This window comes from Peromyscus californicus, unplaced genomic scaffold (assembly GCF_007827085.1).
Source record: "Peromyscus californicus insignis strain IS unplaced genomic scaffold, ASM782708v3 Scaffold_18__1_contigs__length_77618521, whole genome shotgun sequence".
Classification (NCBI taxonomy): domain Eukaryota; kingdom Metazoa; phylum Chordata; class Mammalia; order Rodentia; family Cricetidae; genus Peromyscus; species Peromyscus californicus.
The window spans coordinates 52,601,657-52,617,501 of record NW_026294480.1 but is presented as its reverse complement, the minus strand read 5'-3'; the positions used below and the strand labels follow the sequence as shown (position 1 = coordinate 52,617,501).

Sequence of the window (15,845 nt, the reverse complement as noted above, 5' to 3'; positions counted from 1 at the left end):
TCAGTTACCGAGGTTGAACCCACAGATAGCATTTCCAAAATGAAGCAAGCTTCTTTTGCTGCCTTCGTGTTGAATAGCCCTGAAACCCAGTCTACAGTTTCACACACATACACACACACACTCACACTCACACCCCCGTGTGCACACTGTGCTGAAAGGCTTTTCTAAGGCAAAGTGAAGTTCATGAGCCGAGGCTGAGCTGAGCTGTCTAAATTGGTTTCAGCTGACAGCCTTTGTTAGTAGAGACTGTGCTCCTTGCTATCTGTCTTGTTATGGTTTTCATTTTCTTTCTGAATTCATTTCTGGAGCTCCGAGCCACAAAAATAACAAGCTTGAAAATGGCTTCGTGTGCTCCCTGGACTCCCAGAGCCCAGCTTCCACCACAGTGTGCTCTAAGCAGGACTCCAGGGAGGGAGCCAGGATTGTTCATGCTCTTAGCTGGCGCAGCAGCGGAGAGGCCAGAGATGCTGACAAATACTGGCTAAGTCCCAGCATTCCCTAGCAATCTAAGATGGAACCGAAGTCAGGAATTGCCAAGCAAATGCCTTTGGTAGAGCTCTTTGCTCTGGCTCATGTTTGGCCCTTGTGGTAACTGAGGGAATCTGCCTCACTCTTACAAAAGTACAGCCTCACTGGGCAGTGGTGGCACATGCCTTTAATCCCAGCACTTGGGAGGCAGAGGCAGATGGATCTTTGAGTTCAAGGCCAGCCTGATCTACAGAGAGAGTTCCAGGACAGCTAGGGCTGTTACATAGAGAAACCCTGTCTCAAAACAAACAAACAAACAAACAAACAGCAACAACAACAAGACCCTTATATGCACAGCCTCACAAGATGGCATTTGTTTCTGCCAAGATTTGTCTGCAGACCTAGACTGGAGTTGACTGCAGTTCAGTCCTGTGTAGATATGAAACACTGCATCAAGAGAGAAGATTGCAAGGTGTAAACCAGATGGGTCAGCAAGCCTTGGTTGCGGAGGGACTGAGGGTGGATGGAGAGTCTGGAGTTGAGGTGGGGTTGGGGCAGAAGTGAAGATGGGAAGTGACGACTGACCTAGAAGCCCTCCTGGCATGGATACCTGGGGCAGACTGCTTTGAGACATGGACACAAAGAGGACCTGAATATTTTGGAGGTGGGCATCATAGCACTCTGAGCTCAGGGCCAAGAAAGGGCGCTAAGGGAGCTGGCAGCATCAGAATGATTTATTTGGTGAGGTTAGAGAGCCTTCGTGAGAGAATGGGAGGGCACGACCTTCACCAGGAAACCAGCATGTGCTGGTGAGGAGGTGATGGACGGTTCTCAGAAGCTCAGGGATAGCTTGAGGCTGGGCTTGACAGGAGAGAAGCGCCACTGAATGGGCTTCCCTAGCACCAATGAGTGATAGAGTCTCACTTACAGGAGGTGTAAATAGGTAGGGGCAAAATCAGCATTCTTAGTGGTAAAGAGCTAGAACTTTAGAGGCAGTCTTCAGAAAGCACTCCTTCCCACCCCTCGGTGAACAGTGTTACCGTCCAGCAGCAGCTCAGACCTGAAAACCAACTGGAAGCCCCATGTGTCCCTTCCTGCCCCCAGCTCCTGCTGGTGGCAAAAGCTTCTCACTGTAAGACTTCGCTGTGGTCCAGGTCCTTGTGGCTAAGTCTTTCCTATCTTCTTTGCTCTTACTTGCTTGGTGGCCTTTCTGAACCCAAGGCTACTCACCCTGCATAGAATCTAGTGGCTTTCCCATGCCTGCCGAACAGAGTCCTGAAGAGATGGCATGCCATGGGACATGACTGAGAGCATGCCTTGAATTTTGGTCACCGACCTATCGGGTTACCTGGAGGAAGTCACCCACAGTCTGGCTGAGGTCAGTGCTTCTTGGGGAGCACAGGAGAGCACAGAGAGAGCAAAGAGGGAAATGTGTAACAACTGCATGCCAAGTGCGGGTGGCCTGCCACATCCCCTAACACCCAACTGAATGGAGAATGCATTCTCTACCTTTCCTTTGATCCACCTAATTTGAGTTGCACTGCGCTTACCTCCACAGAGCAGCCCTGCCCCATCAGTGTTCCCAGCCATGTTCCTTTTGCCTCCTTTAATCCTGTCTCTGTACTCCAAACTCTGGTCCGCTCGTCCTGCCCCCCCCCCCCCACTCTCCACCCCATTCCTTCCACGTTTCCACCACCTAGGATGCCTTATGCCCCCATTCCCTCCAACTTCATTTCTCCTTCATGGTCCAGCACAGCAGCCTCCCCATCAAAAGTTCCCCAGGATGTTGTAACCAGATGGATAAATGTGCTGTCTTTCCCTGCCCGATGCAGGGCAGCCTAAAACATCCCGGGTGCCAGGGAGCCTTGCCTTTCAGGAGTGAATATGCCGCGCTCTGATGGGGCTGCCAACAGTGCCCTAGGACAGGACCAAAGCCACAGCATTTATCATAGAAATCGATTTCCCTCCTCCATGTGTCCCTAAGATATATCCATCTTACTTTGAACTTGAAATGTGTTGCCGCACAAAAAAAAATCACGATAAGTATTTAGCAGCAAGGTCAGTGGAAGGCATCAATGCTCTGAAACAGAAATTGCTTCATCTTGATCTCGGAGAGAGTCGAGACTGGCTTTGCAGGTACGCAAAACGCCTTCAACTCACTCAGCCTTTCCTTGTATGAGGTTTGGGAGCCGAAAGGCAGCTTAAGAGCCGTAGCTGGGACCTATCTATGAATTCACAAACATTTTATTGGCCTGTACTTCTCTCAGGTTTATGGGCTGAACTCAATTTCAAAATAATCTCAACCAGCCCGAGTCTGTCGGTTGTAGAATCAAGGATTCCAGTTCAAGCATACTGCTAAGGTTATTCCATCTTGGATTCTTTGGACCTGGAAGATGCTCCAAAATGGGTACAACTTTGTGGAACTCAGTTAAGTCAAGTTAGTGTAGTTGGAACAACTGTAAAAATCATTATAACACATTTAATTGGTTTCATCTTTTGTCAAGTGGGTACAATATTATCTACTCAGTTAGGATTAAGATAGTGCTTGTAATTTATAATAATCTACAATATCTAGTAGAAAGAAAATACTTAGTAGATGGTTCATGTTATTGTTATTACCAGTTATTTTTATTTAAAAAATCATGATGGCTATACATGAATGGCCAGGGAGGGGAGGTGGGAAGGCTTTGTGGATTTTAAGAAAGGAAGGATAAAGTTGGGTCCCAGAGGGGAGGATACAGGTGGGCCTTTTGGTCATGGGACTTTGTGAAGAATATTCTTTTGTTCTAGCTCATACCAGTAGCATGGATGTCTTTCCAATTTGTAGTAGTTTGGTTATGAAATGTCCCCCATTGACTCCTGTATTTAAACAGTTGGTTCTGGGCTGGAAAGGTGGCTCAATTTGTACAAGCATGAGGACCTGAGTTCAGATCCCAGCACCGACTTAAAAGCCCCACATCGTGGTACACACCTGTTATCCAAGTACTGGAGTCAGAGAAACAGGAAGATCCTTGGGGCGTGCTGGCCAGCCAGTCTGGTTGAATTAATGACCTCCAGATTCACTGAGAAACCCTGTCTTGAACAATAAGGTAGAGAGTGATTGAGGCAGACATCCAGTGTCAACCTCAGACCTTCGTGCACATACATGTGCACATGTGTGCGTGTACCTGCAGTCATGTGCGCACACAAACATGTGTGCAAACATACACCGCGTCCACACCAGCAGACAAAAGACAAAAGGACTCGGTCCCTGTTGGTGATGCTGTTTTGTGATGCTGTGGAACCTTCAGGAGGTAGAACCCTATAAGGCTTTCTAACTCAGCCTCCTGTCTATTTCCTGCTTCATGTCGCACTGCTGTGAGGAGCTGAGGAGTCCCAACCACACATCTCTGCTTCTGTGGAGCTGCCTGCCGCCATACCTTCTCAGGTACGATGGGCTGTACCTCTCAAATGGTGAGCCCAACTTCTTCAAGTTGCTTCTGGGAGATAGTTTGTCTTAGCAACGAGAAAGGGAGACACAACCCGTGAAGCCCTCATTGCAGCGTCGCCAAGGCAGGTCCCTTCAGCCCCCTGTTTATGCTACGGACATCTTACAGTCACATCTACTTATAACAAGCCCCGCACCAGACAACGTGATCACCCTAGTTTTCAACTGCTAAGTGTGCTTCTTTTTTGTTTTTTTTTTTAAGTGTGTTTTAAAACAGGGCTTTTAAAATTTTTCCCACTCACCAACCCCTTTCTGCCTGATTTTTTTTTTTTTTTTGAAACCTCTGGTTATATAGTATATAAAATAGGAACACAAACAAGACAGTTACTGTTAATAAATCATGGACATTTATTTTAAAACAATTCTTTGGTATATATATAGTTTTAACACTTATTAATGTCAAAAGCAAATGTACATACTCATGAAATGGATGTGCCATTTTTTTTTTTTTTAAGATTTATTTATTTATTACATATACAGTGTTCTGCCTGCACGTATGCCTGCAGGCCAGAAGAGGGCACCAGATCTCATTACAGATGACTGTGAGCCACCATGTGGTTGCTGGGAATTGAACTCAGAACCTCTGGAAGAGTAGTCAGTGCTCTTAACCTCTGAGCCATCTCTCCAGCCCCCAAGGATGTGCCATTTTTATATAAGGAATTACATCTTAGATGAGCGCTTGGTGCTGCAGAATGCAGACCATCGTCAGCGTTGTTCAAAGTTGATAAGTGTCAGTGGTGAAGATCCTTTTAGCTTCCATGGAGAACACCGTTTCACGTAGAAACACTGCCCTAAAATATGGTAAAGAATGCCGAAGGCCCTTTTGGAAACTGTTGAGAATTCTAGGTGTGTGAAATCACCTGATAGCGAAAAAATTTAGAGTAGCTACTTGGAAGTGTTTCTTATTAGTTCCTTATCTGTACTGTCTCCGAGGAAGCAGTTACTGCCCATCCTTCCCCACGAAGCTGAGGTTTCCTCGGCTCTTCAGATTCCGGTTTGGGGGATTTAATATTGCACACTTTGGCTAGTCTTCTGCGAGCCTTTTTAGTGTAGTTTAAACTCTGTGTTCATGTTGGCATTTTCTTCTTTGAGAAGGCGGTTGAGCACCAGGTTTAGATTCTGGAGGTGACAGCACTGAGTGCTTTTCCGAGTCCGCGGTGCTGTTCACTTAGTCCTCTGCCTGTTCTTCAGCCTGACCGTGGGACAGTGATTTGCCTCTAAGTTTAGCCTGATCGTCATTGCTATGCTGGTCGGGGGGTGGGGTGAGATCCATGGCCAGGGGCAGGCTGGAGGTCAGCAGCTCTCTGGGATTGATTTCCTCTGGTCTTTCCAGTTCCCTCTGTGTGTGTGTGTGTGTGTGTGTGTGTGTGTGTGTGTGTGTGTGTGTGTAGCACCTTTGGGCTTTCCCACCAGAAAGCTGGAGCTGTGCATATGCCTTCCACTCCCCTGTCTCACCACGGTCTACATTCAGGGCCAAAGTTGTGAAGACAGGACAAAGCTGTAGGACTACCTCATGTGCACAGCCCCTCTGATAGACAATTTTCAGACACTCCCTTAGAAGGGAGCGCCATCTCCGCAGCTATGGAAGTCCTCACTCACACTGGGGTGAGATTTTTTTTTTAAGTGATGCTTCTGTTTTGGAGTCACCCACACCCTTGTATAACCCTAATCCACATTCTGTTCCCAAACTTACTTGTTCCCAAAGCTAGACTTGTGTGGAATGTCACTTTGGTCTGTTGTCGCTGCTCGGTCTGGGCTGAGTGGATGCTTGTTTACGTCTCCCTAGGGGGAGTTCATGCAACCATACGCATACACGACTGCAATCTATGTACAGTTTTCTAGATTACTTTTGTCCCATATCATCAGAATTTCCCAAATATTACTAAGATGTAAGTAAATGTATTTAAATCTGATTTCAATGTATTACACATTTATTGTTGAGGTGTTGGAAAAAAGAGAAAATAATAAACAATAGAAAAAGAGAGATGCATCCCCACCCACCCAGAGATAGCCATGACATTTGTATACATTCTCCCAGACTTCTAAATTTTATACGTGTTTTAATGACTGTGTGTAACACTTGGGAATTTGTTTTAAAAATGGACACACTGGTCAGGAGAGATGGCTCAGCAGTTAAGAGCACTGGCTGCTCTTGCAGACGTCCCAGGTTCGATTTCCAGGACCTACATGGTGGCTCACAATTGTCTTTAACTCCAGTTCCAGGGGATCCAATACCCTCTTCTGGCCTCTGAGGGCACCAGGCACTCATGTAGTGCACAGACATGCATGTGGGCAAAACACCTATACATGTAAATAATACAAACATTAAAAAAAAAGAGACATGTATTTTCCATACCATTGAGTAGCACTCTATAGTACATTCTAAAAGGTTGCATTGTACCCTATTTTTCTGTTTTGTTGGTATTGGGGGTTGAACTTGGGGCTCATCCAGCTAGTTCAGTGTGACTTCATTGTATTCGATTACACACATGTACCAGAATATACTTCAATAAGCAGAAATTGCAAAGTTAGGTTGCTCACAATTTTTCCTTTTGCCAGGAAAAGCCAACTATCATCCCTAGCCTCTTAGAGCCATAAAAGTGGCTCTTTTGTGTTTATTGCCAATTTTAGGACAAATTCTAGCATCTAATTGTGAGGACAAAGGCATTCTGGACGTATTGTCAACTTTCCTTAAGCAAGAGTATACCCGTTCCAAATGTTAAAACACCCCTGCATTTTATCAAGTTGTATATCATCTCTTAAAATATATGTTGTAATCTGACAGACTAAAATAGGCAATTTAATAGTTCCATTTAGTCATTGTCTCATGCATAACTACTGAAAATAGCACTTGATGACTGAGTGAGGGTCTTTCCCACAATGGACTGAGTGTTCAGTTACATTTACCTCTTGCGCCAGTTCACTAATTCCGCCCTGAACACCCTCCCTGTGATGTAGCTCTGTCACTTTTCTCGCTAAGTATTTCTTCCCATACTGCTATTTCCTTCCGATACACACCGTTAACTGCCCTTCCTGGTTATTAAAACATACCCTTTCCACTACAGAACATTTTTGAAATAAAGATTAAATCCCCCCTCAACCCTCCCCTTGGCAAAGAAGGCTTCCTGTCCACCAAAAATCTTTCTCCTTTTTGTCCGTAATTAGTCTGGGAATACTTTTTCCGGCCCACAGCTGCATCTAGGCATGACCAAAGGTGTGGGGACAGGTCGCCTTCAAGCTAAGACTTTGAAGTTATAGGTGTATTTTCTTCACTGTCTTTCTCTGCTGGCCCTAGGGATGCAATTGTTAATGAGGCCCTAGGGGATTTGAGGAACTGCAGTTGGAGAAGGCTTCGATCTGTCAGTCCTAGAGTTACAGAGCACCACCTGCTGGCCAGACACTGGGTTACCCTGTTACAGGAATGGGGTGGTGAAACTCCATCAGGTTATATTACAGAGAGAAGAGCGAGGGAGGAGCGAGGAGGATGCCAGGGGCCAGCCACCCAGCCACCCAGCCACCCAGTCAGCCACAGAGTAAGAAAGAAAGAAAGATACATAGAATAAAGAAAGATTAAAAAGCCCAGAGGCAAAACATAGTTAAAAAGAAATGGGATAATTTAAGTTAAAAAAGCTGGCTAGAAACAAGCCAAGCTATGGCTGAGCATTTATAAGTAATAATAAGTCTGTGTATTTATTTGGGATCTGGGTGATGGACCCCCAAAGAGTAAAAATAAACTGCCACACATGTACCAACATTCATGACCATACACGTGTAGACTACATAAAATTGTAAAAAAACAAATCAACAACAACAAAAAACAAAACATTCCTCTATAGCTCTCCTATAAGGATAGTTTTGCTTGGTTTTAGGGGCCAAGATAATTTTCCTGTGTCAAGATCCTCAATTTAATTGTGCCTCATAAGGCAATATTTGCAGGTTCCAGGAGTTGGGACCTATCAGTGCAGGATCGTCTTGGCGGCTATCCTTGTGACCCCAGCCACAGCACTTGCACATGCACTCAGATGCAATGATGTATTTTTGTTTGGTTTTGCTCTTTAAGAAGGGTCTTGCTGTGCTGCCCAGCTGGCTCCACATTTCCCCACCCCAGCACAGTTTGCCATTCATAACCCATGTGCTGTTGGGACTTCAAAATGTGAAATGCAGACAGGCTTGGATTCCTTAGACATTTGCCTACTGACTTTCCTCTGTTCCTTCCTTCCCTGTTTTCTTTCCATGTCCAGGTCTTGCACTAAAAGAACAAAAGCTAAAACCAAAAATCTCCTTAAACAAGCCTGCCAAGTCTAGGCTTCAAGCTAGACCATAGCCCCTACAGATACAGTCTATGGAATATAGCCCTTAGATTACAGCTGATGGAATACAGTCCTTACATTACAGCTGCTGGAATACAGCCCTTACATGACAGCTGCTGGAATTCAGTCCTTAGATTACACCTGATGGAATACAGTCCTTACATTACACCTGATGGAATACAGCCCTTACATTACAGCTGCTGGAATACAGTCCTTAGATTACACTTGATGGAATACAGTCCTTACATTACAGCTGCTGGAATACAGTTCTTACATTACACCTGATGGAATATAGCCCTTACAATTACATTTGACAGAATGACACGTGTTTGTCTTCAGATGGGATGCCCACACTAGACTCCAGGATCTTCAAGATGAGCTCTGAGTTTCGATGGATGCTATACATGCTGCCAGCTCAGAATCAGTGTGTCAGTTTACAGGGGAGGGACTCAGGACATCACATCAGGAGACAGTAGGACTGCTAGGTAAGTACTTGGGACAGTGTTCTGGCTTTGGCTTATGAAAAGGTATGTGTGTCCCTCCAACTGTCTGGTTAGGATTTAACTGGAACTTTGGCTGGTTTACGTGGTATTGACGTAATGACGCCAACCTAATCTACAAGTCTACTTACCAAACAGTTTCCAGCTTTGTTTACATTGTTCTAGAACATAGTCATATGTGGTCACAGGAGAATGGAAACTGGTGGCTGTAAAGCCAAAGAACACTGAACTTGTGCAATGGATCTGTGTCCCCAAAGCAAATTCTCTAAAAATTTTTTAACAGACTCACTTCACTTTATTTTTCTTGTATAAAAATCCTGATGTGAGCCAGGTGGTGGTGGTGGCCCATGCCTTTAATCACAGCACTCGGGAGGCAGAGCCAGGTAGATCTCTGTGAGTTCGAAGCCAGCCTGGTCTACAGAGCGAGATCCAGGACAGGCACCAAAACTACACAGAGAAAACCTGTCTCAAAAACCAAAAAACCAAAAAACCAACCAAAACAAACAAACAAAAACCTACCACCACAACCCCTGATGTAGTGGCCACAGCTGGAACCTGGGTCCTTTGAACAGAGTCTCTGGTGTGGGTTTTCACAAGATGGACAGTGAATTCCTGAAAAGGATGATTTGGCGAGCACATCTCTTTCTCGAGGTTGGCAGTCAGGTAGCAGCTGTAGGTCTTGGAGATGGCATCAAAGGTGGCCTTCGCAAAGTTGCCCAGGGTGACAGTGCAGTCCCTGGCTGATGTGTAGCAGTCAATACTGGCCATCAACAAAAGCTTCTTGGGCACAGGGGCAGAGACAATGCCAGTGCCTCTGGGGGCAGGGATGAGATGCACAAACACAGAGCCACAATGACCTGTCACCTTGCACGGAACAGTGTGGGGCTTGCCAATCTTTTTCTTTTCTTTTCTTTTTTTTTTTTTTCCGAGACAGGGTTTCTCTGTGTTGTTTTGGTGCCTGTCCTGGATCTCGCTCTGTAGACCAGGCTGGCCTCGAACTCACAGAGATCTGCCTGCCTCTGCCTCCCGAGTGCTGGAATTAAAGGCTTGTGCCACCACCGCCCAGCTTGGGGCTTGCCAATCTTGTTCCCCAGGGAGGATGGAAAGCTTGGCCAAGGTGATGGCCCCTCAGATGGCAGTGGCTATCTCCTTGGAGCACTTAATACCAAGACCACCATGACCGTTGTAGTCCCCAATAGCGACAAAACCTTTGAACCTGGTCCACTGGCCAGCCCGTGTCTGCTTCTGCACTGGCATGATCTTTAGAACCTCATCTTTCAGGGATTCACTCAGGAAAAAGTCAATAATCTTGAACTCCTTAATGGGCAGGGAGAGCAGGTAGATCTCCTCCAGGGACTTGATCTTCTTGTCCTTGACCAGGTGGTCCAGCATGATGACAAGGACCCACTCCTGGTCTTCGGCTTTACCTCCACCAGCCCAGTGGCCTTGACCCTTGACTCAGAGGCCCCTAAGACTGCTGCCAAATCCCCTGCGGAAGCCTCCATGGTTGCCTAATCCTGGGTCCCAGGCACTGGCATCATCTACCATTTGGTGTTTTCCCGAGGAAGAAGCAGCTCTTTTTTTTCACCTCTGAGGACTGGAGAGATGGTTCAGCAGTTAAGAGAGTGTACTGTTCTGCCAGAGGAGGGGAGTTCAATCCCCAGCACCCTGTGCTGGGAACCTTATAACCACTCATTAACTCCAGCTTTAGGGGAATCTGATGCCCTCTTTTTGATTCTGAAGGCACCTGCATGCTGTGGGATGTTCTGTAGGTTAAATGTGTTGCTCTGAGTGGTTAATAAATAAAACACTAATTGGCCAGTAGCCGGGCAGGAAGTATAGGCGGGACAAACAGAGAAGAGAATTCTGGAAACAGGAAGGCTGATGCAGAGAGATGCTGCCAGCGGCCACCATGAGAAGATGTTAAGATACTGGTAAGCCACGAGCCACGTGGCAACTTATAGATTAATAGAAATGGGTTAATTTAAGATATAAGAACAGTTAGCAAGAAGCCTGCCACGGCCATACAGTTTGTAAGCAATATAAGTCTCTGTGTGTTTACTTGGTTGAGTCTGAGCGGCTGTGGGACTGGCAGGTGAGAGAGATTTGTCCTGACTGTGGGCCAGGCAGGAAAACTCTAGCTACACCTGCACTCACATATGCATAACCCCCCCACAAACACATATACATACACACTCATATATATGTATACCCCCACATACATATATACACATATGCATACACACACATACCCCCATACATACATGTGCACATATACTTACTCATACACACATACACATACCCCCCCACATATCATATACACACATACACATACCCCCCCACATACACATATACATACACACTCATGTATATATATGTATATCCCCACATACACATATACACATACTCATACACGCACATACCCCCATGCATACATGTGCACATATACTTACTCATACACACATACACATACCCCCCCACATATCATATACACATACATCTCCATACATCCCCATACATAAACATACGTATATTCATATTCATACATACACACATGTAGCCCTACTCTCTCTCTCTCATACACACACATTCTCATACATATACATACATAAACTCATACTCATACATACATTCCCTCCCCCCCACACACTTAAAAATAAAACAAGGTCTAGAATGATGTTCGGCGAGTACAGGCACCTGCTGCCAAACCTGATTACATCTGTTTGATCCCTGGGACCCACGTGGTGAAAGAGGAGTATGGACCCCTTTAAGCTGTCCATGTTAACACACACATAAATAAACAAATAAATGTAAAGAAATCTTTAAAAAACACTTTGATTTTCCTATGTTCCTTTGATTATTGTGAACACAGTGACCTACTTTGTTACATTTTAATAAAATCAACTTACGGTCATCCTTGATAGCAGCCAGTCACATTTCAATATTTCACTGGTCAAAACCATGTGTCTTCACATAGCTATGGGACAAACTGTGGCACACATTTCCAGACTCTTGAGCAAGCCTGGAAGAATGCAGTGATAAATATCCCTTGCTGGTTTGGAAATGCAGGGATTTAACAGTCTTCCTGATGGTACAGCCCTCCTGAATGACTTGGTTCTCTTTATCCTTCCTTGCGTACTAGCAGCTTGTCCCAAAATCCCATCAGGCAGCCTTAAGCCAAGGGAACAAGGATCTCATTTTTATCAATGAGAAGATCCTGAATGTGCTGACAGTGAAGGATTAGGTGCAGGAAACGGGGTCGGGGGTGGAGGGTGGGGGGTGGAGAGCACAGAGAAAATGGAAGAGAGCCACTGGCCTCGCTGTTTTCAACCGGGTACAAGCAGGTCCCTCTGAACTTAGCCATTTCTCATGACCTGTTTGCAGGGCTCTGTTCTACGGTGGGTGGTGATTTAAAAGGGACCAAGAAGATTCTGAGAGCTGAGCCTCATGCCCAAAGGCCAGGGAACAGAGGGGAAAAGAGGTGGGAAGCGAGAACTGCCTAAGTCACAACTCAAGCCAGGTTTAACTTAGTGAGGCCAGGACTGGAGCGTGTTCTCTGGGTCCTGGCTCCCTTGGGATCTCCTCGGTTCCCCCCCCACCCCCCCAAGAGATGCTGAGCCAATGATGTAGCTCTTGATGCATCCAATCCCTCTTCAGCCGAGCTTGGGATGGGTTCAAGCAGACCTTTCTCAGATGCATTTGCATTTTGATAGAAGACACTTTGAAACAAATGGAATTCTTACTGTTATTTCGGTCATCATACTATTATGGAGTACGATATGCAGCCAAGAGCCCCATGTCACAGCTTGAAGGTTTACAATGTAAAACCACAACTCTTAAAGGGCTTTCTTGTGGCTGGGTGACCCACCCTGCTGCCAAAAGTAACTGCTGTTACGGTTTCTGTAACCAAAGGGTGTTTTTTTTTTTAACTACTCTTTTGGGGGTCCCACCATCCAGCTCCCAAATAAATTACACATGGAGGCTTATTCTTAATTATGAATGCTTGGCCTTAGCTTGACTTGTTTCTAGCCAGCTTTTCTCAACTTAAATTATCCCATCTACCTTTTGCCTCTGGGCTTTTCCCATTTTCTTACTTCTGTAAATCTTACTCTTATTCCGTGGCTTGCTGGGTAACTGGGTGGCTGGCCCCTGGAGTCCTCCTCCTTCTCTGACTACTTCCTTCTCCAGATTTCTGCTTCTATATCTTCTCTCTGCCTGCCAGCCCCGCCTATCCTTTCTCCTGCCTTGCTATTGGCTGTTCAGTTCTTTATTAGACCATCAGGTGTTTTAGACAGGCACAGTAACACAGCTTCCCAGAGTTAAACAAATGCAACATAAACAAAAGTAACACACCTTAAAATAATATTCTATAACAAAAGGGGCTTTCCCTGTGTTGAAGTTTCTTTCTTTCTTTCTCTCTTTAATTAATTAATCTGGACAATATCTCTGCTACATTCTTTCAGGATCATTTATTTATTTGTTTTCAAGACAGGGTTTCTTTCTTTCTTTTTTTTTTTTTTTAAAGATTTATTTATTTATTATGTATAGTGTTCTGCCTGCATGTATCCCTGTGGGCCAGAAGAGGGCACCAGATCTCATTACGGATGGTTGTGAGCCACCATGTGGTTGCTGGGAATTGAACTCAGGACCTCTGGAAGAGCAGTCAGTGCTCTTAACCGCTGAGCCATCTCTCCAGCCCAAGACAGGGTTTCTCTGTGTAGACCTGGCCATCCTGGAACTCACTCTGTAGACCAGGCTGGACTTGAACTCAGAGATCCACCTGCCCCTGCCTCCTGAGTGCTGGGATTAAAGGCGTGTGCCACTGCCGCCTGGCTGCGAAGTTTCTTATACAGATAGACTATTCTGGATCTTTTGCTTCCACTGTGGAACAGTGTACTGGTTAGTTTTTGTCGACTTGACACAAGCTGGTGTCATCTGGGCAGAGGGAAATACCTACATCAGACAGGCCCGTGGGCATGCTTATAGGAGCATTTTCTTTCCTCTTTTTTTTGGGGGGGGGGCGGGGTGTGACATAGTGTCTCTGTTATGTAGCTCTGCAACTCCCAGAGATTCACCTGCCTCTGCCTCCCCAGTGCTGAGATTAAAGGCTTGTGCCACTATGCCTGGCCACTTTCTTGATTCATGACTGATGTAGGAGGGTTCAGCCCTCTGCAGGTGGTGCCGCCTGGGTCAGGTGGTCCTCAGTTGTATAGGGAAGAAGACTGAGCAAGTCATGGGGAGCTATCCAGCAAGCAGCACTCCTCCACGGCCTCTGATTCAGTTCCTGCCTCCAGCTTCCTGCCTTCAGTTCCTGCCTTCCTCAGTGATGGGATGTACCGTGAGCCAAGTCAAACCTCTCCTTCCCAAGTCGCTTTTGGTCCTGGTGTTTATCATAGCAGCAGAGACACAAACTAGGGAAGGAACATTTTGTCTTAGAATCATCAGTGCTCTTGGTCACTCTGATATTTGTAGCATTCAGTTTTTGTGAAAAAAAACCCCTCAGTTTATTTTTCATTCTATTGTTAATGAATATTTCAGTAGATTTGGACTATTTAAAAAACGTTTGAATAGCTACATTTATTTATTTAATTAGTGTGTGTGTGTGTGTGTGTGTGTGTGTGTGTGTGTGCACATGCATGTCTGTGTTCATGTAGATGCCATAGCATGCACGTGGATGTCAGAGGGCAACTTTTAAATTGTGACCATTTACAGGGTAAGTAGATGTGCTTGGCTATTTTAATTTACATTTCCATGGTGACTAATGGTATTGAGGGTTTTTTTTTGTAGACTTACTGGCAAGTGTTCTCATTTGTGCATTTTCTGTCCAATAGATTTTAAAGGTTGGTTTATATCTATGTACACATGATATACATCATGTATACATAGCTCATACATAATATACACGTGTGTGAGAATATGAACATCTTTTTTTATATCTACCTGTTATATATAGATAAATATAAAAATATTTAAAGTCTCATTTGGATGATATGGTTCATGCTTATTGATGAAAATAGGCTCATTCTCACCTTTTCCTGTAGCCATAATCTGTAATATGATTTTGCAATTCTGCCTGTGCCCACCAGGGGGCAGTGTCCATATCCTTTGAATCCGCTGTGTGTTGGTTGGCTGGTGAGGTGTAGTGGATTTCATCAGCTATGAGGCCCAGCCTCCCTGGGGCCTCTTGATCTTGCCTTGGTGTCAGTTAGTGACTCCTTAAGGTTCAGCTTCCCATCTATAAATACCTATCGTCGTTGCTACCACGTAGACCCTCCACAAATTTACGTTTGTAAGTCTGTCATTGTTAGTGTTCACAAATCAGCCCACAGTTCAGTTTTATCTTAAGGCATTTGAGTAATTGTGGTTGCTGTATCATATATTATTTGCTCAGAGGCCAGTGTCAGCATGGAGCTGAGACTTCTTTCCAGTCACGCAGCCACTGCCTGGCTGTTTCCATTTCTCTGCACTCCTAGGAGCCTGGGTACTTTCAGCACTTCATCCAGGAATGACATTGACGTGTGTCCCCCCCCCCCCCCCCCCCCCCCCCCCCCCCCCCCCCCCCCGTGGGCTGTGTCAGCCCCATGTCTGGAGGATTAGCATTTGTACGATGATCCTGTCTATGGAGCGGTGATGTTTCAATAGCACGTTTTAAGTCATCCTCTGGTTTGATCATAAGAACTAGTTTATTTTCCCTACTTGGAGGGAAAATACATTTCCAAGCAGATTTCTTCCACTCTTGCCATCGCATGCTTTTTTAAGTAAAGCTGAGCTTCCTTGAGGCATCCCGTGTGTGTGTGTGTGTGTGTGTGTGTGTGTGTGTGTGTGTGTGTGCGCGCGCGTGCGCGCGTTTCCCCCAATGACACAAGGTAATCCATCATTCTGGCAATGAAGAATGAGTCTCATGGACAGCAGGGTTGAGAAGCAGACAGCCTCCGCGCGCTGTCATTCTGGGCTAACGACCTGGGCCTCAACACCTGTCACAGTAGTCAGCACTAGTCAGCTCTAGCACTTGGGTCATGACCCAGGGAAGTGTCTCCGCAGCCAGCCAACCTGAGAACTGGCCTGGCATCGGGGCACACC

General features: G+C 45.6%; 1 pseudogene; it reads right to left on the bottom strand.

The window, feature by feature from the left end:
• Positions 1-2,306: 2,306 nt before the first annotated feature.
• LOC128113174 (40S ribosomal protein S2-like) lies at positions 2,307-10,313 on the bottom strand (annotated as a pseudogene).
• Between the last annotated feature and the right edge of the window lie 5,532 nt (positions 10,314-15,845).